Genomic DNA, 23537 nt, shown 5'->3' with positions numbered 1-23537 from the left:
TAACCAATACTTTTCACTCACTGTGGCACTAAACCTTTGATGAAGTAAGTTTATTTCCACTGAAAAAGCTTTAGTTTGCTCCCTGCTGCAGTAATCGGTGAGCCATTGAATCCATCAGTCAAAAAAAAAAAAAAAAAAATCATCCTTCAAAGTTTCCTTCCACGTGGAAGGTTTTTGGTCAAGAACAGGTCAGTTCAGACAGTAAATCCTGTCTGACTCAACCGGCAACCCCCTTCCTCCCTCTTAGCCTCTTTGTCTCCATCGCGCCCACCCTCACTGGCACGATTATTTCTTATCATGTATTTATTTGTTTAATCCTCCCCTCCCCCCACAACACTTGGCGGCCCTCTGCCTGTGCACGAGCTGCCTGTCTGGCATCCTCCACCTCCCCCTACTTCTCCAAATCCACACCCATTGCCGTCCCCATCCAGCTCAGGCCCCAGCCACAATGGGCGGATGTTTCTTCCAGAGCTTCACATGGTGGGGGACAAGAGACCCCCTCCTCCCTATTTCATCTTCCCATCCCTCCCACTTGCATGTGGCCACCACTAGCCTTCCTACGTGCACACTATAAATAATGGATGCATTAGCATGCATGAATATTGTTTTAGAAAGGGGGCGGGAAAGCCTTAATTCATTATTAATCCACTTCAAGGCAAAGTGGAACGTGGCTGCTGGGATCCTACTAAAGCTTGTCTGTGATGTTTCCCCCCCCAAAAAATGATGACAAAGTTCACAAACCAAGCTGTTTTTCCTCACATCTCTTCCACGTGGCCCTTCGGTCAAGACAGTAGCACTTCACAGCTGGACGATAAGGAAACGTTTTTCACTCACAAGTTAGGGGTCTGAAAAAGCATAAATATGATTCAGCCCTTGAGTTTAAACAGAACAAAGTTTTGAGATAACGGTTTCAAAGAATGAAGGTGCAAAAAACTCCATCACCCCAAAATAATAATAATAATAAAAATAAAAAAACAGGCTCGGGAGCATTAAGTCACACATGTGGGTGGAATGCAGGGAATTATATTATTTTTATTCTGTTTGGTATTTAGGATATTTCATCTAATAATAGGTTAGTGGTTGGAGAGCATGTGTTTTAAAGAGATAAGTTACCAAACGCTGTATTAACCAGACACGGGGGCTTGAGTGTAAGTGTTGCAGCCACATGTGTTTGTGAGTAAGACAGAAAATGTGTATTTTCAGTGTCGGTGTGAGTCACGGTAAACACCCCTTTACACCACACCCCTCTCTCCCACCACTAGGTTGCACTGCCTGCTTCCCTCCTGTCTGATGCTGATCCAGCCAATAGCACACAGATGACAAACCCACATGAGAGCGACAGCCTATTAAAAAACTACTACAACATGCACAGGGATGTTGTGTATTGGCTCGGTGAACCCTTACAACTCCACACAAACTGGATTCATGTCTTCTGGTCCAATATGAAAAATCCTGTTCTCACTGGCATATAACAAATATATATACCAAAGTCAACAACACTTTTGTTGTTTCTGTTTGTTTCCAAAAATAAAGGTAGCATAAAAAGTAGCTTCATCCTCATCCCTGGCTATTTTATTTAGGCAGCAGTTAAAATATTTCTCTGAGAAATGAGACTCTTATTAGGAGCTGAGACATCATTCATTTTATTAGATTTGTTTTGCTCAAACCTGCAGTGTTTGAGTTAGTGTGACTGTATGTGTGCAACAGATATCAACTTTTATACTTGTAAAGGAAAACAAGTATAAACTTTCTGGCAGGTCCAGAAAGTTTTGCAAGGGCAGATAGGGGCTTGTTGTATTTCTTGTAGGAGTATGTAAAAAAAAAATAAAATAAAGTTCCAATAGACTTTTAGAAAATGTATAATGTAATACTTTACATTGTTTTACCACCAAATATACATAAAAGAAGTTTTTAAGAAAACACAGGCTACTCCAAAAGTTTAATATTTTAACATACCTTCCTTGTAATTCTTGGATAGACAAAATCCTTATGTCTTCTGTAAGTTTAATAAAAACAGTTTCAAATAAAGTTAAATGTTGAGAAATCATGCTGTTTTGCAAATTTTGCAAAAATATCTATTACTGTGTTGTCGTATACAGACAGAGAGAGACTGGGTGGTGGCGGCTTCAGGACTCATTGACAGATATTTAAAGGTGGCAAAATGAAAAACCAAAAAATGGCACAAGCATGTTAAAATAGATAACAAAATAAGTAAAATAAAAATAAATGAATACAGAAATACAGAAATAAATGAACAAACAAACAAATAGACAACTAACTGAATAATAAAACAAACAAGTAAATGTTTCAGCTCTATGTAACTTTAATTTTGTTTTTCACAACATCAACAAAAACTCATATATGACTGTTGGGCGCCATCTTATATTTTTCTTTTATTTTTTGTTGCTGTGTTTTTACTTGTTTAAAATTATTTAAAACAATTCCTTTAATTTATTAGCAAATGTGTGAAGTATGGGTAAGAATGGCTGCTGTGAGATATTTTTTTCAAAGTTTTCTGTGTTACTGAGAATGTTAACCCATAAAGTATTCATCTTTAGTCATGACTATAACTCTAATCATAAATCAAACCATAATTTTCATCATAGTTTTAAACTGTGAAATATTACAATTTAAAAATGAACAGACTGCTTTGATGCTTTGCTTTTTAGTTAATTGGTAAGAATCGGGGATAAAATGGGATTCTGCTAATTTACGAAATATTGTGTTTTATTAAAAAAAAAACCTGTTGTGAGCATTAAAAAATGTAACTTTTGGTGACTCAGATATGACAGTTGACGGCCAAATCCTCCTGTCACATGCACTTTTGAGCATTTTTGAAATGATATACACTCAGGCTGCTGGGTGTCAGAGTCCATCACAATGCTGCCTCTCAGTCAGAACGGAGGCAGCAGGGGTTATGTTGCTAACACATGGAGGACCAGGGTTTCTGGAATGTTCACAGCTTAATTTTTGGATTTCAGGCTCTTGGCACGAGACTGGTGTCTGGTGTTGAACCCTGTAGGCACCACACTGCTCCTGTGAACTTTGATCAACCTCTAAAATACCTCTTCCTGAGCAGGAAATTGAAGTATTGTGAAGTATTGGCGGACTGACGGTCATCTATCTCAGGGGCCTGGAATGAGATGGGGGTAAAAGTGAAAGGAGACCCTCTGTGGATCAGAGATTGGCTGCTGGGTCTGAGTTCAGAGGTGAAGAGGAGAGACCTGGACTAGGAAATAAGATAGTCATCACTTTGCTGATCTGCATCTATACCCTGGGTTTGGGCATTAGAATAGGACCTGAGAGTTTTAGGGACACTAAATATGTTTTATGGTTCCTCACTATTACATTCCTACGTCAGTATAATATCATTTATTTTATTTGATCTATTGCAGGATAGGATAAATGTTGTGTTTGTGAAGAATCTTAGGGAAAGGACAATAAAAATCTGTATTGCTCTTTTAGCTGATGATACTTAAGCTTGTATTTGATTTCTAGATTCCTATTTGAAACTACGTTAAGAGGTTTTTATTCTACATTTTAGGGAACCTGACCATTTCACATAAAACAGTTGCTGGTCAGATGTGAGCTGGGTTATTCCTTACTGAAGAGAGAAGAATAAAATCTACATTCAACATGTAAAAATACTAACAAAACATATGTTTAATAATTATTTTAGCACTAGGATCAAAATAGGTTGAGAAAATAATGAGAAATATAAAACATTACCTGGCCAAACATGGATGAAATTATACTCCACTGATCATAGAATTATTTCTAAACACAGATTAGAGATGTGAAACTTTAAATTTAGCCAGTTATTTTAAATATGGCTACCAGACACAGTGTATTTTCCCACTGAGAAATGAATCTCAGGAAACATAAATGGTAGTGAATAAATTGTTTCAAGGGCCTGTTAAAAATATGATCAGGGTGGCTGAAGTTTTTTGTTTTACTTAAATTTGACTCCATCAAGCGTTTGTGACTTTGTTCAGCTAAATATTTTCTCAGTGTCCTGAATGCGTTGTTGGTTAATTCTCATCAGATTTCATCCATTATGCATGATGTAAACGCACAGTGTTATGATTCCGCCGTCATTACATAACACTGGCCGTAAATGCGTACAGCGCAGCAGGAAATGAACGTCTCCAGCGCATCACAGGGGTGTAGGAGGATGTGGATGTGACTGTATACCATGTAAAAGTGTACAACGTCGTTATAGCGAGTAATAACAGAGAGGGGCTGTCATTTTAAAAGAGCATCGCCCGTCTCCTCTGGGGCTTGAATTCTGCCCTGAGGTGTGACCTTGTGAACTTGGCTCTGAATATCCCCAGTCCTGTCTCTCCGGACACCCCTCCGCATCCCTGGGCTCTATTGTACAGGCTTTACCCAGGCAGGAAGTGACATCAACGGGTCCAAACTAAAAATATGTCGCAGGACGAGCTGGTTTGGATGTCCAGGACCGATGTTTGTTTAAAAAGAAGGATGCCTCCCACAAGGTGATGCTCCCCTGAAGGATGCAGCAGAGTGCCACGCTGGGGAGGCAGACAGACAGACAGACAGACGAGCGGGGCTGAGTGAGTCGCCTGCTGGCTGTTGTGCTTTGATGCCGTCACTTTCATTCACGCAAGTTCAAATATGGTGCCATACTTTGCCCCCGTCTGAGCCGGTGACGCAGCGCGATAAGACTTGGACCGAGGAATTTGGTCGGCGTTGCTCTTCAGAAACGGGGCTTGTGGCGGCGTGGTAGTTACAACATGACAGAAAATAGTTCTGAATGGCAACTGCAGGGAGAGGAAAAGACAAGACTCGAAGTCAGTCGGTGCGCTTTTGCGCATTTATTATTTCGCGCATTTAGATACAATCTTTAAAACCCCACAATAGAACAGCTGAAAAAAAAAAAGTGGCTCATGCAAAGTTTAAATATCTTGACGCGCATCGCATGGCTGTGGAAATGTCTCCTTAACAGTCGAACCGTCATCTCCGTCCAGTGCTTGCGTGTCTCGTCCTCACCAGGGAGGCTCTGACAGACCCTGCTGAGTCCAGGCTGAGCGCTGCAGTCACGTGGTGCCTGTTATTATCCGCCCTTACGTCAGGTGCAGCCAATGTTTAGACGTTGTGTCATGGAGCGTTTTCCAATGGGGAGGAAAAATGTGCTACTCCAAATAGAACTCTGGATAAGAAATAAGAAACCACAGCAGCGCATTTTCAGATTTTTTTTTTCCATCATTGCATGACTGACAGCCATTCCATCCCAGTGAATCTCAACACATTGTCCTACTGAAAGACGTACTGGTCAGATGGTCACCTGAACCCAATTTAAGTATGAAAAGTTCGGGTCAAGAGGAATTAAAGCTGTTTGAATTCCGGGTCATTCCACCACATGTTCTTTTTTGAACTCTGCTTAGGTCAAATATGAGTAATATGTTGTTAAAAAATAAACAACAACTTAAAAAAAAAATTAACCCTTGCTTGATTTTTGTAAAGTTTATTTATTATCATTTTTCAGAATAGATGGAATCTCAGAGAAAAGTTGACGCTGGATTTATAAAAGAAAAAGGATAATTTTAGTCAAACGCAGTGAACATACTTTGATCTTTTTACAGATTTCTCTGTTATTGTTTTTTCATTTTTTTTTGTCTCACTAAAATGTTCCAGCTCATTAAATGAACAAAAACATTCCAGCTATGATGAAAAACATGTTTACTGTAAATATTACTGCCTACATCATGGGCTCATCATTCCAGAGCAAAGAGCATATGGAGTAGAAATGTAAAACACACATATTTAGTGAGTAGTACTCATTTACGTCCCTAAATAATGTTTAGCTCAACTGTACAACTTAAATGGCTCCATTACAAATGTGCGCAAATCTTTGCCTAGAAATGTCGAAAAACTACAATTACGCAATTGCGATGTTTACATTAAAAATAAATTAAATTAAAATCACACTTGAATGAGCTTGTTCAGGCAATAAGTGATTGAAAATCAGGGCATCCATGGATGTAAACAGTTATATATCTCCACCAGTTATATATCTCATCGATATATCATCATCGATCAGCCATTAGATTACAATTTGGCGTCTTTTTCAGGTGTTGGAAAGACAAACCCCTTATACTGGGAGCAGCTACATATGCGGGATTTTGGGGAAATTGTAGTCAGCAACATTAAGAAGACTACTTCCTGTTGTCTTTTTTGTGGTTTTCGTCACCGGTCAAAATGTCCAGCTGTTAATCACGTGACTCGCGTGATGCGGAAATAGTGTTTCCATTGCGGTTTTGCGAAATATCTATTTCGATATGGCTGTAAAAACACCTCATCCCAGCGCAACAACGTGAGTTTTTTCGGAAATGGGCGTGTTTCCATTAAGGGAATATATTTTTTGTAATTTCAATTCGCGCAATTCTGTGATAAATAAAAACGCAAGTAGTGTGTAATGCTCTCGTGAGCATTTTCAGCCATTGTCACCAAGATGTTTATTTACTTTATTTTGAACTAGAAAACAGAGTAAACTGTAACATTGAAAACATGACAAAGCTTTTTTTGACTACCTTGTTCAAAACAATGTCAGGACTTTTCATTCTGATGAAACTTAATCTTTCACTGACTTGGAACCATTTATTAATGATCTACTGTATAATCATTCCATCCCGGAGGAAAAAAAAAATAAATCATTTAAAAGCTTAAATTGCTGCGACATTAAAACCCATGGAGATTATATGTAAAGTTCTGACCAGAACTGTTGGTTGGGTTCACTGTGGATACGGTCAAAGCTCTCTTAAAGCTGCAGTATGAAACTTTTACAAGCATATGTTTTTTCCATATTTGTTCAAGCTGCCACCATGTTGTGACAGTACGATATCAGACAGATAATCGGTGAACAATTCAACCTCCTCCACCTCCTCCTAATGCTTCTATTACATTCTGGAGAAGTGCACCGCTTCTGGTCAAAAACAACCAATCAGAGGCAGGAGAAAGGTCTTAGTGCTGCCATTCATGCTTGTGTATGTGCTGCTTAATGCGCTAATGACGGAGAAACAACCTGCCATTCCGGGAAAACTGCTTATCCACTGTCATTAGTGGCTGTACTAACTAGCCTTATCATTCGTGACAGGCCATGTTGTGGTCAACCAGCTGTAGGAGAAAGTAAGATGTACACAAGAATGATTGACAGCACTAAAACCATCCTAATGACTGACTGGTTACTTTTGACTGAGTTGTGTATTTCTGGAGTCACTACTGGGAGCAGAGGAGCTAGATTTTCTCACAGATTATCTGTTTTATGATAAGTTTTAACACATTTATAAAAAAACAAATATTTTTTTATAAAAGTTACATACTGCAGCTTTAATGTTTAAGAAGAAATCACATTGAATGTAATGTGTCGGCTTTTAAAGACACTTAAAAACAAGTCCTTGTGTTGTTGTCTCCACTTTACGGTCTTGGTACCTCAGACGCTTCATATAAGTTCACTGATCTGACATAAGAAAGAAGGAAAACTCCTCCTTCCTAAAGGTCCTAAACTAAAACTTTTAAGATTTAAGATCTTTAATCAGCGACAGTCGACTCTTCTGCTTTGTGAAATGATACATGAGCTTTACAGTAGAGCTACTACTGTACAACTACATCTGGCGCGTGTATGGAGCAGCCTGTGGGATTACGGGTGTATATAACTCATGCCGCCGTTGCCTGCCTGTCTGGAGCGATAGCTTCATTATTCATGCTTGCGTGTAGACAGCAGAGCTTAATCTCTGGGCAGCCGGTGACTGGAGCTAACTGCCTGTGCACGGTCAGCCTGTTCTGCTTCTAGTTAAGGAAGGAGGGAGAGAAAGTAAACAGAGAGGAGGACAACTGTTGAGTACAGGGGACATCAGTTGAACACCCTGTAGCATTGTGGCATTTGGTCCTGGCGGTAATTAGCCACACTGGACCTGTGGGAAGAGCTGTATATTCTTGTCGCTGAAAGGGCCGTGGCAGGGGGCCTTTTGGTGCTTGACAGGTGCAGCGTGAGAACGGCGTCAGGAGTTTTGGGGAATCGAAACCAGAGCAGAGGCCAAACGACAGTGTCTCTAGCTTGTGGGGTCAGGTGCTCTGTTTGACCTCTGGAGGCCCTAAAACACAGACAAAATCATCCTTCTGTCTCAAAGATAATCAGCACAGACGGCTCGTCAGCTTTAAAGATTAACTTCAGTGCATACTGAAGAATCAAACATGCAGACTGTAGTTTACATTGGATTGTACATGAGTGAAAGTTGGTTTGTGTTATGTTTAAAACATCTTCGTGCCACGACCATGCTTTAGTTAATAAATCATCGTTTATGTCCAGTCAGCGAGGGGGTTAAGATGCGATCACAAGGACGTGTTTGCAGTTGCGGTTTTCTCCTGTCCAATTTTATCTGACTCACACTCGAAGAAATTGGGAACGCTTTTCGGTTAAACACCCATGTGTCTGATAGTATTAAACAATACTTCTGAAGAAGCTTTGATCACTCAGCTGTGATGGCAGTTCAACAAAAAAAATCTCGCCATGATGTGTTTTGACATGTTCTTGATGCCAAGAGTCTGCTGTGCAACAGAAAAAAAAAAGTCTTAGAATAATCTGGAATGCTTCTGTACTGTAAGAGGGAAACACACAACTCATTGTGCTGGCCGTTAGAGGGAGGAAAAGCAGTGGCGCTCACCATGTCATGTTTTTTCTCGCTTCCTGCCTGTAATGCTTGAACTCCATAATCCCGGTTACAGCCATTACAAATCCTGCTGCCTTGACTTTAGACCCCAGACAGGAGACAGGCTCTGCAACTTGGTTTCATTTAGCATTCCTCTGAGCTTTACGGGCAGGTGTTTAACATTACTGGCAGGATATTTATTGGCAACTTTAAAGGCAACTTTTTTGCTTACCTCTCAATTAGAGTGCACACAAGTACAATGCGTTCACTGTAGGTGGAAGCACCCACACAAACAAGCACGTGGCCGAGGACAAAAACAAAACAGGATGTTTCAGTTATCACTTCTTTTATGCATTCAGAAAGAATTTTGAGGTGCAGAAGGACATCTTCAGGACATCTCCAGTCTGTCAGCCACACACTTCAGCGTGTTTTGGAAGAAAAACACAAAGTAGTGCATGCACATGATAGGGCTGCAGCTAATGATTATTTTGACAATTAATAAAATAATAATAGCAACAATTGGCATGCTGTGCAGATTTTTCACTCAACTGCTTCAGCTTTTTCATGCAACTTCTGAAATGTACAAAAATGCAAATAAACAAATTTTCTAAACAAACTTTGAATTTTAGATTAAATAAAAACTATTGCCTAAAATGCAATAGCTTTAGCTTTAGTGAACACTAGCATCTGCAGCTAAAGAATACTTCTAACATCAGCGTGCAAAAATAAGTTACTTATTCTTGATTTAACATAAAAGTTTAGACTTTGTATGTGCAAGTTAACAGTTATTAGATTACTAAATTAGTTGACGCTTATTTCAATAATCAATTAATCACAAATAATCCGATTACTTCGATCAATTGTTTCAGTCCTAGAATGTATGAAAATTATACATGGTGTATCAAATCTGAAAAGTGTGGCATATCTCTGCTGAGTCAATCCATTTTATCACAGTTAGCTGCATGTCTTTCGTTGTGCCTCTACCTGCTTTTACGCTTCAAGAGAGTAAAACATTTTCCCACCTCAGTAAGACTGGATGAAACCACAGATTCTCAGCTGAATCTAGGTCTGCACTTTGACTGGGTCATTTCTAGAACGCTCACTCTGATCTAAACATGTCTATTGTAGATCTGGGGTACGTTTATGGTCATTGTTTTGGTAAAATGTCATCACTATTCTTTAGCAAACAGGTTTTCTTTTAGGATTGTAGCTTCATTCATCTCAATGTCAACTATGATCAGCTTCTCCACAGCATGATGGTTCCACCACCATGTTTCTTCATGGGGATGTTCAGGGTCTTGTTCAGTGTTAGATTTCTGTCAGACAGAGTTATATGCATTGGCTTCATAAATTTAAACTTCATTCTCATCAGATCAGATGATTTTTTTTCATGTTTGCCGTCTCCCCTATATGGCAAACTCCAAACAGTTTTTAATGTCTTTTTTTTGTTTTAGAAATGGCTTCTTCCCAGTTTTTCATTAAGCCAGATTTATGGAGAGTAACACTAGTAGCTGTCCCACTGAAACCTGCCAGTTTAGATGGATGATCATGTCTTGGTGGGGTTGAAGTTGTGCTAAGCTGCTTTAATTTTCAGATGATGCACTGAATAGTGCTTTGTGAGATATCCAAAGCTTTTCATATTGTTAAAGAATCTAACCCTGCTCTTATCCTCTCCATAACGTCCTACCTGACCTCTGTGCTGCGTTCCTTGGTCTTCTTGATGTTTGTTTATCTGAGCATTTCACTGAACTGCTGTTTTAAGGTATCTGAAGCACACAGGCTCACTGTTTTCTCATTGGATGACTTCTGAATCCTGTCGGTTCTAATGGATTTTATCTAGGGTTATCAAATTAAAGGCTGCTGAATACAAATGCACGGCACTCTTTAAAAGAAAATTAAGAATTATAGATTATCATCCTCCTTTTCACAATTAAGCACCAATGTGTGTTGGTCTGTCACATGAAATCCAAATAAAATACATTGAAGTTTGTTGTATCCTGCAATAATTTGAAAAAGTTGGCTCGGTGTGAGGACTTTGGGCCCCTGCTCTCCATTCCCATCCACCTATTATGCCAGGTTAGTTTATGATGCGACCTTTAGAGTTACAGGCTTGATAGAATGTGTGGCCTATAATTACCAAACTTTAGCAGTCCCAGTGGCTGTGATGTGAAATTCTCAAATCAAGGTGCCGCCTGAAGTCTCGGCCAGCCTCTGCTGCTGCTGCTGCTGCTGCTGCTGCTGTTGCCCAATGCTGCTTGATTACTGGCAGCTGGGTGAGCCATGTCAAGTGGTAGGCCGGGGAAATGTGAAATCCCAGATAAAGCACAGAGCCCTAAAAGCCATGAAGCTCTAGTAATGAGGAAAGTGATGGAGTTTGGGTTTTGGGTGTGCTAAGCAGGCAGACAGCAGCCAATAGCCTCCCTTTCAATCTGTCTCCCTTCATGGTGTTTGTGAGAAAGGGAGGAGAGGCTAAGGTGTTTGTATATTTGACTTTTCTAATCCTGGATTGTAGAGGCATCCGCAATACTCTAACATTGTTAAACTGGTGGGCAGGTCAGCATAGCTCTAGATATGCCCAGACTAAATCCTCCTGGGTTGTCCTCCACCATAAATCATAAACACAGAGCACATCCTGCCAGTGCGTCTCATGTTTCCCAGGGTCAGTTCCTTTGAAAGTAGCCGTGAACCCTTTGTAATGTGGCCATGGTCATGAGAAGGCGGAATGATTCCCGATATTAACGGCAGCCTGATTTCGAACAATTCTGGAGCTGCTGTAGTTGTTAAATGCATTCCTAGTTTTGTGGAGGCCATTATTCCTGCTTTTTAATCACCCATTTGGCTTTTATAACCTCCCCAAGCCTTAGTGTGTGGCTAAGGGGAAACCACATGTGGGCGGAGAGCATGGCCTGTATTTACCAAACAGCTAAAAGTCAGATAGTTGACTACAGTAAAAGATAAAAGCAAAAATCCACAACATATTATCGAGTCATAAATATAAAACAGACTCAAACATTCTCTAGGAATTGTTCATGCTGCAGCGTTTAAAATGCAGGACTTGTTGTATTGTACTACTGCATCTTTAGTAATTCATCTTAAGTTAAACTGCCCAACATTTTCTTTGACAATAAAAATAAAAAATAAATCTGGTGTTGCTTTTCTTCCTAAGCATCCACTAAGCAACCCTTTGTCTGCACTTGACAGCACAACAATAATTAATTCTTACAAAGGGATTGTTTTCAATTCACCTTGTCAAACAGCAGCAGAGTGTTTTTCAAATTAAATTTGTTTTATTATTTTTTGTTTTAAATCACAATTTCCCTTCGTCTCAGGAGAGTTCATTCAAACCCAGTGTGCTTTCTTTGTTTTAAATGTTGATCTTGTATGTGCAGCTTGTCAAACAGGAACTCGCACACGTTCTCATGGTTATTCTACTCTGGATGTTTTTGTTTTGCTGAAAAGCAGAATACTTTTGCAAGTTGTTTTCAATAATTTGTTTACTTACTAATTACAAATGACTAATTACCAGAAATAGTATTCATATGAGTACTTTCCTAATATTTAACAGGTTGAGTGCATTATTAATGGTCTTTCATTAAAATTTGAAGGAAATGCAACATACAAACAAACATCCAGCCGTTTTTAAACTCTTCTCATTTCATTCTGTAACAATACATATTTTAGACACATGTTGCTGTTTGTAACCTTCCTGCATTTAGCTGGAAGCAAATGATTTCATACCTGAACTGAAGGGATTTTGGTAGAACTTTAATTCTGGTCACATATTTGAAGTATGTGTGTTGCTTTTGATGTACCCCCCTTTGAATAGTGTATGTGTATTGGGATCAAGGGTGTGAAATTCACAGTGTTCTGCTGCAAAAGGACAATCTTTGTTAGCTTTGCTGTGATGCCACTGTCTTACTCTGCCATTTTCTAAAATTTAAGGCTAATCTCACTGTATGGGAATTTTTAAAAATGATCTATGGGTGGCCTCAAGTGGTCAGATAATTATTAGTCAAGAAGTACTTGTACTTTTCAGCTTTAGTTTTAGGCATCGGGTGTGTGTAGCTGTTTTTCACAGGTTTGTTCATTCTGCAGTATTCACAGGGATTTGGCAAGTCACTAAAATCTGCAAATAGTTGAGATGCCCCTCTAAAAACCTTCTAGTTGCATGTTTTAATATTTCAGTCTCCAAGTATACCTTGGAAACCGTCTTAGCGCTATGTCTTACCTCTGCATTTGGTGGCACAGCCAATGAGCACCAAGGAGAATGAATGGCGCTCTGCAAGTGCCAGTCAGTAGCATCTAGATACATCCAGGTTCTGAAGTTGCATTTTGTTTTGAATATTTGAATATTTGAATCTCCTCTCATTAGCTGTATTCAGGTCTGTAGGGCAGTAGAAGAGATTGGTTAATGTGATAAACCCCGACCTGTTGTTCTGAGTGCTTCCTTTTGCTTCAGCTCAGCTCTGTGCTAACAGTCTGTTTCATGCAGCCAGCCTCCAGACCGAAGCTGACAGCATGTGTGAATTGGCTTGTCTTGCTGATGTTGCAGTTACAGCTCTCCAGAACACCTGGGCGCTCAGACACCAAACAGACTCACCAGGCTGCTGCGGCTGACGTGCTGTCAGGATGGGCTCGGCGGCTTAATTTACGCAGGTCACAGTCACGCAGACTGTTTAACTGGGTGGGAGTTGAGGGTGCATGGAGTCATTGCTTGTTTACCCTGTGCCTGATGGCCCCCCACCAGCAGCTACAGCAATTATCACCTTGAAGGAATGTGGAACCCTCGTGTTAAATTCTCTTTGACCCCCTGATGTAGGAGGTCAGGAGGTTGGGCGCTCTCTCCAGGGGTGGGTGAGCGCTGGGATGCGTGTGTGGGTGACAAAAGTCAGTGGGCGTCGGGGTTAGTGCTGTGTGTGTTTATGCATATGTAGATTTAAAGGACCCCCTCCCTGCTCTCGATCCAGCAGCCAATCCCTGCACGCGCAGACCCCCAGCAAAGCAAACAAAGTTCTACGTCCTGTTTCTGCAAAGTGAATTAGCTTCTAAAGATCTTAATTTGACTTAGATTTACCCCAAAGGCTTTGTTGGAGGATATGTGCAACAATATTTTTCGGTATGACCAAGGGTAGCTCTCAGCCTTCACCTTGCACTTGAAGTTCAGCGTGTCAAATGATGCTTTTCACACTTTTCTCGTATCAGTATCACACAGAGGAAGCTTTCACAAACGACTCCAACCACTAACACAGAGTCAATTCTTCTCCTCATTATTTTAATGTGTTTGTCTCAAGCTGTTTTTAGTACACAAGTGTAAATCACAACTTTCCAAGTAAGTGTAGGGCACTGAAAAGGATTGGTGTTAGTGTGCACGCTTGTGAAAGTAAATGGAGGAAAAGGTGAGAGGAGAGTGGGTTTAGGTATGAGAAGTCTGATACATCTGATGCTTTTTCTTCTATAAAGGAATAAAGATGTGAACATATGACATAGCAGAGGACAATACATCTTTTTCCCTCTAACTGCTTTTTATCGACTTTAAATAACTTCATCATCATTGCAAGTAGTATCGTATAATAAATGGCGTTTAAATTTATCACACGTTTTTTGTGCCCGTGTTTAATGCTGGGAGTTTATGTGACTTTATCTCTTCTTTTACAGGTTTGCTGTCATCCACAGTTTAATGAAAGGAATGGTACGAGGTGCCAACGTGTTTCAGAGGTAACACACCAAAGTCTACTTCAGATGTCTGTATTCATGTAATAAATCATTTCTGTCTTTGGTGATGTATTGCTGGAGGTAATTTTTCGGCTTTTGATTTGCTTTGAAGTATAAATGTCTTTTTGTGATGTCTCGCTGATTTGTGCCTCGATTTCTCCAGGATTAGAAACTTTTTTTCTGTCCTATCTGGTTCATGTTAAGCTGTGTGTTGTTTAACTGAAGTGCAGCCACCCTTGAAATGCGAAGGCCCTTACACGTTGTGACAAACTAGAGTATCCCCGCAGTGTCATCAGATCACAGCTTCACTTCTAATTAACCATCCATTCAGAGCATCTTTTCACCCAACCAGCGAAACTGATGGACAGCAGAGGCTTTGGTCAGCATCTAGATCTTTTTAAAGGTTGAAAAGATTGTTCCTCTCTGTCTCACTGGTATATTGGAGGTGGCTGAAGTGAAGTGGGGGTGGGAGGTTTAACTTTGCTGTCTTTTGATAAGAAACTCTTTGGAGATTATTGAAGTGTTTTGATCTTGATTTGTATGATAATAGATCCAGTCGCATGTCTATGGTAGGAAATCAGAGCTTTGCCTTTAAGCATCATATCACTTTTTTGTCTTTTCTTTGCACTTCATATATTATTTAATCTACTTTGTGCTGATTTCAACAGATAGTGGTCTTTTCTTACAGCAACAGTTAAATTTTGTAACATAGTTACAACCAATTATAAAAATGTTGTGTATATCAAACATAACTTAAAAGAACTTTGACTTTGCAATTACATGTCTTGAAATGGGGCGTCTATATGAAGCTTCTGCTCTTTCTGACATTCAGCACTTCATCACAACAGTGCTACTCCATTATGCCATTTACAACCAGGAATATGTCTGCACTGAGTGGTGGTTCCTCAGCAGACTCACAGTTCCTCCATGTGTCTGCTAATTGCTGCTGCCACTAGTCTGGAGGAGCTGTGTGCAAGTAACACTTTGCAGCACTGACCTGGAGGTAAATGTTACACAGTTTGTGTCCAGGATGTGTGAGGTCTGCCAGGGATGTCAGTTTCCTGCTTCCTGACCTTTGACCTGTTCAAGTTCTGGATGGAGGGAGGTTTTATGCTTAAATTATTCTCCATCATCTCTGGGTCTTATTAAGCCACTTTCATTTACTTTTCTGTGAGTGGTTTCACTTAGAGAAATTTTGTAGCATTTCATTCCACCTAGAGTGGAAAATGCTAGATTCTGCTAACTGTTGAAAAGTAATAAAACATTGAATTTTCATTTGTGTTTTTAAACAACTCCAGGTAAAAATTAAAACTAAATAATCTTTTAATTTAGGTTTCTTATAACAAATTTTTTTACAACAAATTCTAACAAATTCTTCTTATAACAAAGAGTTAAAAAAATTCCCAGTTATGCCATCAGTGATCACTGCCATATTTTATGTAAATATGAGACTGTGTTTTTTTCCTGAATCTGATCAGTTGTTAGAGTTTTCTATATGTTTAAATGTGAATCATGTCTACAAATCTGTATTGTATTTCTGCAGAAACTACTAAATTGTAGAAAGTTGTGGAAGAGCATAAAACAATATTAACATTATACTCTATTGTGAACCATTTTAGGAAGGCTTTTAGTGTTTTCTTTATTCAGCACCAAAATTGCAATTAGTGCAACTAATGTTGCTTTGTAGCTAATTTGTAATTGGACAATTATCATTTATACACATATATTTTGTTCTAAGTTTAATTGTCCTTTTGGTGACAAGTGTGCCAATTAATGAGGTGCTTATTTTACCCTCTTTATTTCTCTTGCGTTCCTCCCATTCAACTACTTGAATGTTAGAATGACTAAATTTGCCTTATTGTTGTGTACCAGGGCAAAACAACAACACAAAACACAGCATAAACTCCCTAACTGCATCTTTTTGTCTGCTTGATAGCCTGACTTTAAGCGAGCCCCCCCTCCCCACTCACCCTCGCTCTGCAGACTTCTGTTTCCCTCTGCACACTCACTGCCGCGGCACTCATCCATGAGCAATACACTCATTCACACGCGCTCTCGCATGACTACACAAATGCACAAACAGGACTTCGACCCCAACTGGCTCACGCACACAGAGCACGTTCACTTACTCGCTCAGGAATTATCGTGGTAGTAAAACTGGAGGGGAAGAGTTGGAGAGAGATGAGGGGGGCAACAGAGGGAGGGAAATGAGTGTGACTGCCCTAACATAAGCAGTTTCTCCCCAAGCAATTTTTGAATGTGGCCCATGTCTGTGACCCAATCATGAGGACAAGCTATTGTTTTGTTCTGCAGCAGCTAAAGCTTGCATATTTAAAGAAGCAGAAGTTAAATTAGTTACGTTTTGAGGATAAATTCTTTTTATGTTCAGTCTCCATAATTTTAAGTAACAGAAGAGTTAAAACGGTGTTATTTGCGTTGCAGGTGTGCAGTATCTTCTTTTATTCCCCTAAAGTGGTTGCAAAGCTTACTCATGTTGTGCTTTGAAGGATGTGACAGACTTGTTCTGGAGTGCGTTGTTCTGCTCTTCTCACTTTTTTCTTTTTTTCTGCTGGTACATCTCTGACTCTCGCTGCGTTTATGTGTGTGTGTGTGTGTGTGTGTGTGTGTGTGTGTGTGTGTGTGTGTGTGTGTGCGTGTGTGTGTGTGTGTGTGTGTGTGTGCTGTCTGGTCCGCTGCTTTGACACAAAAAAAGGAAGACCAGGCCGCCCCGTTCTTTGTTTTGCTTCTTGTAGGAAACTAGCAGCAAATTGTGGCTCAATGAGGCGTTGCTGTTTTGTATAGTCTGATAAAGTGCAAACCAAACCGTCTGGGCAGCAGTGTTTTCCATTGTAGCTCGGCCCATGAATGTAGGTCTGTGTGATGGTTGGTTAGTGTTGAACATTAGGTGATTGAGCGTGGTTGTGGTAGTGGTTGGACGGGGTGCAGGGGGTGCAGGGAGCCATTCACTCAGTTTTAAGATGTCACCCAGTGTTTGGAGCGGCTGTCCACTGTGCTTAATTGTGATGAGGGGTAATTAGAGCCCCGCTTAAGACTCTTGGAGAGTTTTCTGTTTTGAATGTCTTCGAGGGCTTCAGAATCAAAGATTGTGGAGTTCTCTGTAGAGGCAGCATGACACACTTGTCAAAATGATCAGAGCAGGGCATATGTGTGTGGGTGTATTTATGTGCCAGTGGGAAATATCCAAGTTTTTTACTTCAATGAGTTCCTCCAACACCTGCAGTAACTACTTAGGTTGAAAAATGAAAGGAACGATAGAAAGAATGTGCAGTAGTGATTTTTTTGAGTCCTTTTCAAATTGAGCGTGCACAAAAAGGATAAAAAGTTATTTTAAAAGAACACGTGGATTTGACTAGATTATGCCATGAGCAGTCGTTTCCTGGCCGATTTCAATTCCTGATTTTCTTTGTGGTCTACTTTTTAAAGATTTGGTTTTATCACACATAAACTTAGCTGCAGGATCACTAATTGACACTTTAGAGTTGTAACAATAAGTGAGGGAATTACAAGGTCACCCACAGTTATGCATCAAACATATTTCCTTTACTTTTATTTGATTATTTATTGCATTTTATTGTTCAAGGTCAAGGTTCTTGTTGTACTTCTCTTTACTTGAATGACTTTAGTCAAGTTTTCCCTTCAGAAGTGTTTACTTGTGGTCCGTATGGCTGTAGCAAAAACATTCAAACTGTGAATGAAAACCACGAGTTTTTTAAAACGACCACAGCAAAACGAAAATGTCAAGCTGATTTGTACAGAAATTGCATTTTTGCTGAGGATTTTAAGATGCTGCACATAGAGACAGAGGTGATACAAACTGATCACAGTGTTTCCATTAATCATATAACTGTAGAAATTGAAATTACAAAAATAAATTTGCTTAATGGAAACGGACATTTAGAAAAAAGTCAATTTTTTCAATGAACACTTTGGTTTTTTCAGCTGTGTTGAAATAGATGTATTTTGCAAAACTGCAATGGAAACACTTGTGAAAACCATGAAGATGACAGGAAGTAGCAGGAGGAAGATGATTTGTTTTTGGGTTTTTTGGACATTGTGATGCTGACTCCACCTGAGCTCTCGCAGTGTTACATATTTAATAAAAAGGTCATTCGTACGTGTTGAATCTGTAGCTCTTCTTTAAAATTACCAACTAAAATTTCCCCAAAATGCAGCATAAGTAGCCGCATTGCGGGTTTATCGCTCCAATGGCTGAATAAAACACCGACGTCTCCTCTGACAGGCTGATAGATGAGCGCTAACGCCTTGGCTGAATTGTGAATATATCTCAGAAATGCCTTCATCCGTCGCTGACATGAGTTTTAACGACTTATTGCGTGAACAAGCTGATTCACGTGTGATTTTAATTTAATTTCCTATTTAATGAAAACACATCAATTACGAAATTGTGTTCTTTTCAACATTAGCAGAACATAGACAAACATTTGTGCACATTTGTAATGGAAACAGCTCCAGAGACCCACTCTGCCCTCTCAGGCTCTCTGGTAGAAACCACAACAAACCAGTTAAAGGTTTATCCATCGTTGTCTTTCTTTGTCCTGACTTTCCATTAATCCTCAGATGGAACAGTGTGCTCCTTTTGTATTCAACCCTGACTTTTTGCATATTTATTTGCTAACACATGTGATGATTTGTGGCTCATTCAATCACACATAGTGCTGCAAAATAGCTATGTCTGTACATGGTTTAGCAGTGAACAGCCACACTTCCCAAATCACCTGTTTTTATTGTTAGTGCTCATTTGTCTAATGCAAAAAGTATGTTCAATTTCCACGTAATTTCTAAGAAGAAAGCTGTTTTCCTCGTGGAGATTAAGTGATTTAATAGACTGAATTCCTGCACTGCTTGGGTGCATATGGAACGAAACACAGTTAAGATCCACAGATCAAGTCCATTGAGTCAAGCAAAACAAACATGTGGCTTGCGAGAACGACAATAGGAGGAGGGTCTGGGGTGCACGGCTGACCTTTTCTGAAGCAGTTTGGGACGCATTCGAGCGTTCTGCTCCTTCAGAGGCTGTTGGGGTAATTATCTGCCACGGTGCACATGTTGCACTGCGTTTGTCAGAACGGGTGTTGGTCAGAACTGCTCATGTTTACTAGGTGAGCATGGAATTGTGTTGCAAATGTGATAAAATATGTATGTCCACTTTCCAACACTCCAGTGTTGGCCTTCATCAATTCAGACACACACTGACGATTTTTCATTTATTCCCCCAAGCTCAAAGCCTGGCTGTGGGCCTCTCAGAGCAGGAGACTGGCTTGAGGAACAGGCCAAGGAGCCATCTTGGACATGGGATAAAGGGGCCCAACGGCACAAAGCCCCATTCCCTGCTCCTCCATGTGGAAAATGGCAGGAGCAAGAGGAGGAGGGGAAGGAAGAGAAAGAGAAAAAAAGCAGAGGAAAGAGGAGGAGGGAGCAACAATTAGTGGGATCTTCTAATCACCAGGGCAACACTCATTTAATTGACATGTGAAATCTGAATTCATCTAACAAGTCGATAGGCACCATGACAATGGAGCAGTTTAAGTCCAAGGTCTGCTGGTGGAAGCACGGGAGGGGAAGCGGCAGCTGAGGGATGAGGCCGCGCTCTTTGTTAGCGGTAGCAGCGCTGCTGGGTGGGAAGGTTGTCCACGTGCAGATTATAACGCATTATGTCTTTGACCCTTCTCCATTGCAGCACTTAGCTGCTAACACAGAGCAGGTATGCTCCAAAGCAACAGGTTTTTTATGTTTGTGAATGTTCTTGTTATTATGTTCTGCACAACCCAGAGTGAGTAAACAGCAATTATTTTTACCTCTGTAATACCAAGCCTAATACTTCCAATGGCTTGAAAAGGGAGGAAAAAAAAGACCAAGAAGAAATGGGTGGAGGGGGAAACAGTTGTCTGCTCATTCCCACTCCTACAGAAATCAATAAGCTATTTAAGGTCATCAGAAAGAGGCATCACTGTCAATGTGCTGCTGCGGGAAGTGAAAACACACCAACGCTCACTGCCACCTCGCAGGGGGACTTGGAAATAATCCATGTCTTTTACCCTTATGATTATTCTAACAGGTCTTTAAACTGTGAGACTTGTGCGTTTTTCTGCAGAAAAAATAAAATCATGCAACCTGTGATAAATATTTTTCTCACACATGATTACATGGAGGAAAACAGATTTTTCTGAGTCTAGCTGTAGAGCAGGTGTTGCAGGTGCTTAAATTACTGGTTTAGACGTTTAATATGAAGGTAGATCAAACAATTTTTAGATTTTGGAGGGCTCAGTTTAACCACATTGAGTAAAGCTTTGACAGCAAAATCACTATGCCATTTTAAACTTTGCTTAATAGGGACAAATTTAATCTTACACCTATAAGTGGATGAAGTGTTGCAGTTAAATCCAGGACTGGGGTCTATGGAAGCAGATGCATTGTGTCTCTCAAACCACAGTGTTGATTTAGAAATTTATTTTGAAATAATATACCTATATATAATGTATATTCAGGTTTCTAGCAGGTTTTTATTTAAAATCCTCTTATTTTTCAAAAAGTCCATTATGCTGTGGTAGAGAAACAAGCCCAGAGCATCATGGGTTCTCCTCTTTACCCTGCATATTACGTGGTTTCATAGCATATTTATTAAATGTTTTAGGCTTGACCTGCCTTGAGTTTTTGCCTTCTGATTAGTTATTTAATCTCATTTGAGCAAATAATATGTTAAATTCCCATCTCAGTTGATCAAACTTCACATGTTTACTTTTGTGATGGTTGGGCAGAAGATCCTTTTTTTGGGGGATACCAAATCCCAGCAACTGTTTGGCATAGAGATCAAACTAAATGGTCATCAGGGAGATTTAGTGACCACGATGCCAATCCTTGTTGCAGTTCTCTAGTAGTGAGGTTTGGGAAAAATATCCATTTCTTAATCAGAAGGTTTTTCTCCACTGACTCAATGTACTCAAATGAAAGTCTGGATGTCTCTAAAATGTCCAAAATTATGCTTGCAATGAAAAAATGAATCAAGTTAAAAGGTTTTTAAGCATATTTTCCTGTAGTGCTGGTGGGAATATATGTGCAGAATGTTTTTGCTGCACAAATCCAAAAGATTTCCCGTCATCAGTAGAACTACCAGGATAAAAATCAGACCATAATTAGAGATAACCTTTTTTCTTTTCATTCTGTTTCTCTGTAAATATGTTTCTGAATATGAAACAAAAATATATTTAAAGCTGAAATAAAAAAAAAAGAATAAAATATTAAAACTAAGAAAGTGACGCACAGGTTAATGAGTTTTTAGTCAAAACTGTTTTTGATTAAAACGCGTTACTGGACAGGAATCGTTGAAAAGGAGCAGGAGATCAAGCACATTTTATCTCTGGTGGGACACTTAAGGATTACTAGTAACAGATCCAGCAGTCTTAAACTTAAAGTTCTTTGCTGCATTGCAGCAAAGCCTTAAGACAATCAGGGCCAAGCTGTTGGGGTGCAGATGTGTTATAAGATCAACTTTAGCATGTGTCTCTGTCTCCGTGGCATCAACCAATGCCTGAGTTTCTGGCTGGTTTCCAGTTGAGCTCCTCAATGTCATTTGTGCTAAATTCAAACCGTGCTGATCATTTTGTCTCTTTGTCATTTTGTTCCTCTGTATTCCCAGTTGTTTCATACCCAGCATGTTTGTATGTAAAGTTTTACCCACATTCCCTGCAGTTATCTGTTACGTACAAGCAGGAAGTTCCTTAGGGTTGCTTATTTATTTTTTGCTTAGGTGTCACAAAATCACTACCTTTTTTTGTAAGAATCAACTATCCACAGAGGAAACTAAATTCCTCCTTTAGCTCAAATATGCTTCTAATTTGCATAAATTGGTTGTCCTAAAGAATCTGCCTATATTTGTTTTGAGATTATTGTATTTTTAAAAACTGATACAAGTTTTCTTTTGTGCTTAACTCCAGCAGATACCGTTTTAGCTAAAGGCTTTTTGGACTTTTCTGGCACCTGTGTATCAAGTCATATATGTTAGGTGAGTCACAGCTACAAAAACTTATACATCGCAACATTACCAAGCTCGGTTTGTCCTTAATCCTGGATATTTTCCACATATTTTGACCTTTATATTTGGTCTGGGTTGTAAAAAGATCCATTCACAATACTAACACTTGCGCTGCCCTTTAGTTTGAGTTTTGTTCTTTTGATTCTGGGCTAACAGACAGTTCTATTGTCCATGGTGACTTTGCTGAAGTGGCAGAGAGTCAGAGGGGGACTCAGGGTACTTCTAAGTCTTTCAGCCTCGGTGTAATCCTCTTCCTTTATCATACAGGCTGATCTGGTTGTATGTGAATGACTGCTCTGGTTGTCTCTAGCTCTTAGTCACGTTTCCTTTCACACTCCTCTTCTCTAATTCTCTCTTGTTTGTCTTTTGTTGTGTCACTCCATTGCTCAGTGGTCAGCGCTTCTTCAGTGTCCACCTCGTTTCTGTTTCGTGTGGAGGCAGCTGTTATCTCTGTGAGAAAAAAGAGAAATCCAAAATGTTCCTTTCCAAACAAAAAAATAAATGCATACATAGATGCCACTTTGCACCACTCTTGAGACGGGCAACTTGGATTGTGTCCAAAAATCACAGCTGGAATCGTGTGTATTTACAGTGAATATGTGTGTTGGGGGTTGGGAAGTGGGCTGCATCTGGGACGTTTGATTGGTTCGCTGGCATTGGAGCCAGACAAGATGCTGATTGGATAGTTGGATGTAGACTAGCGTGCAGGTTTCTCTGTGCCATGAAGCTTTGCCTCCCAGAGTGCCGGCCAATAGCTCCACATATTGGATGCATTACAGATTAGATCCAGTGCAACTGTATCCACATGAATGCATGTGTGTGTGTGTGTGTGTGTGTGTGTGGGTGTGTCTGCGTGAGTTTGTGTGCCTACACATCTCATTTCTGCAAGAGCACTTTTATCCTCAATGGACAAATCTGCTCTGTCTCCATGATCACAAAATGCATTTGCCTCTTCTAGACTAATCATTAATTATTAACCTCACATTTGACTCGCCGTCCCAGATCGATGGAGCAGCTACACACTTTTATAAGCTCTAAAAAAGTCTTCTAGAGATCAATATGCAATAACTTATTGCCGATTCCTC

The sequence above is a fragment of the Poecilia mexicana genome, unplaced genomic scaffold (genome assembly GCF_051168715.1).
Source record: "Poecilia mexicana isolate PSO_F unplaced genomic scaffold, ASM5116871v1 scaffold_10, whole genome shotgun sequence".
In the NCBI taxonomy this organism is placed as follows: domain Eukaryota; kingdom Metazoa; phylum Chordata; class Actinopteri; order Cyprinodontiformes; family Poeciliidae; genus Poecilia; species Poecilia mexicana.
Note: the sequence above shows the minus strand (reverse complement) of the source record.